We start from the raw sequence: 2,537 nt of genomic DNA, 5'->3' as shown, positions 1-2,537 counted from the left end.
ATTATAATGAAAGAATGTGTTAAAATCAATAACCATTTTACCTTTTCAAAAAAAATATATTAATAGGTATATGTATGTATTTGATCATCTCAACAATAAGATAAAACTCCATAAATTTACTTACTTTTATTTTATTTTAAGAAATAAGATTACCAGAAAAGAGATAAATTTATAATTATAAGTACCTACACAAGAAACAAACTTAATTATATAAGAATTATAAAAATAACAAGGAAAATAATCATGATAATAAATAAAGTACTTACTTTGATTTCTTCTTCCCTGTGCCACCTTACTTTAGGTAGCCACCTACAAAATTTTTAGCAAACCCTAATAAATATCAAAGAATCTTACATATGGAAGATTGTCTCTTCAAAAGTAAATATGTGTTTGTCAATTTTTAAAAGTAGATAAAAGTGTATTAAAATCATAATCAAAGTTAAAGGAAAAAAAGAATATAACCAATATAATTGGTGAAACACCAATTACTACTGCGATTTGTCCTTAATCTACCCTGAAGACGATCTATATTGATAAGAACTTTTTTTTCACTCTTCCTTTTCCTATTTTTTTTCTGTTCACACGCTCCTTTTGTGGACTATAAGTTCGCCTCCAAAATCAAATGGATAGCTAGTGAACCATTCTTTGAAACTACAATATTATCCCATCCCTTATCACGAAGGAACCTTCAAAAGTATATAAGATTGTGTTTGTACTCTATTAGTGATATGCTTTTTATAGCCTTAAATTGCTAGGGTTTGAAGTGCTAGAGAACGACCACATCCAACAATTATGTAAATTAGGGTTTTGAATTATAATTGCGGGCTAGAATTCTCAACCCACCCCGCATAAGAGCTGGCCCGCGGGTTTGCGGGCCAGCCCGCGGGTTTGCGGGCCAGCCCGCGTTCTTTTTTTTAAAAAAAAAATTAAATATATATATATATATATTTTTTTTACATTTTTTTCTTAAAAACTTGTCAAATTAAACCTATATATTTGTTACTATCAAACCTAAATTATTTTCTTCCTTTTCAAACATAATCAAACATTAAAACATTAAACATTAAGGTAAATATCAAATATCACTATTCTTCCACTTCCAAAACATTAAAAATACCTAACTCCAAAACATTAAACATAAACATAAACATTATTGACGCGATTGTGTTGTGTTTCTTTCTTTGAAATTTTGTGAAAACCTAATTGCATTGCCTTGCTGCTGCTAAGTGCCAATTTTATTTTTTTTTGCGGGTTAGCGGGCCAACCCGCCCCGCCCCACTGTTGGCCCGCGCGGGTTGCGGGCTAATGCGGGTTAGCGGGTTGAAAAGGTCAGTCCGCCCCACGCTTTTTAGGAGCGGGCCACGGGCCGGCCCGCACAGCCCGCCCCACTTTGCCATCCCTACTTTAGGATGGTATCTTTTCTCTTATTTTTTTCACACAAAATGAATTTGTGGGCTCTTTTTTATATAAATTGAAGTAAATAGTTAGTTAAAAAAATTCAAAATTTCTAAAAGTCAATTTTTTTTACCCACATGATCACTACAATGTATTATCAAATAAATATGTATTACATATAGAAAATATATATAATAATACTAATAATAATTATGCAATGTGTGTATATAAAACTACAGTTTTTTAACAATGCAAAAATATATAGGATAAAACATTAAAATATTTTGTATACAAAAGTTTAATAGTATGTATTACTATGGACAAAATAATTTGAAGAAAACTTATTCTTAATACAATTTGGTATAACATTGTATTAACAAAAAAGATCTTATCAATAATTTATTAATTTGCACTCGTATTTGAACATCTATTTTCTTATATGAAAATATGTAAAATCCAAAATGCACAAAAACAAATTTTAAGAAAACATAATTACCTTTATCTTAATCTTGAGAGGGCCAAACCAATTTCAAAGAATGTTAATTGGACAAGCATAGAATAATTATTCTTTTCAAATTCAAAACAAACCCTTTAGGTTTTCTTCTCCAATAGTTATCAATATCAATTCAAATCCCAAAGTTGTATAAATCTCATTATAACGAGAGAAGACTCTTAAAAGTCCCTTTTACATATGCTACAAATACATGGACTTTGGTAATAACTAGGATGACATCGGTCTTAATAACTAGGATGACTTTGGTAATAACTACATGGACTCTTAAAAGTCATGTTTATATTGGTCTTCCTTTGTTTGTTCAATCAGTTCAAGAACAAAATATATTTTACTCTATCTTGAGTGTCATTAACAAAAAGGATTTATAAGACCTTACAATACATAAAAATTTACAATAAAAATACTTACAAAAAGTTCTAACAATGAATCAACTTTACCATGTCAATAATATAGTCTTTATGAATGTCATTCAAATGAAAGACATAACAATTTTTTTTTGTCTCTTTACCAAGCTCCCAAATGCAATTAGTAGAATCTCCCCAATTGAAATGATTCCCAAAATAAACTCATTCAATAAGTATAATTCCCAAATTGGCATGACTAATACCTTTAGCAATATATCTAAAAC

Source organism: Phaseolus vulgaris, chromosome 4 (assembly GCF_000499845.2).
Source record: "Phaseolus vulgaris cultivar G19833 chromosome 4, P. vulgaris v2.0, whole genome shotgun sequence".
NCBI classification, from domain to species: domain Eukaryota; kingdom Viridiplantae; phylum Streptophyta; class Magnoliopsida; order Fabales; family Fabaceae; genus Phaseolus; species Phaseolus vulgaris.
Note: the sequence above shows the minus strand (reverse complement) of the source record.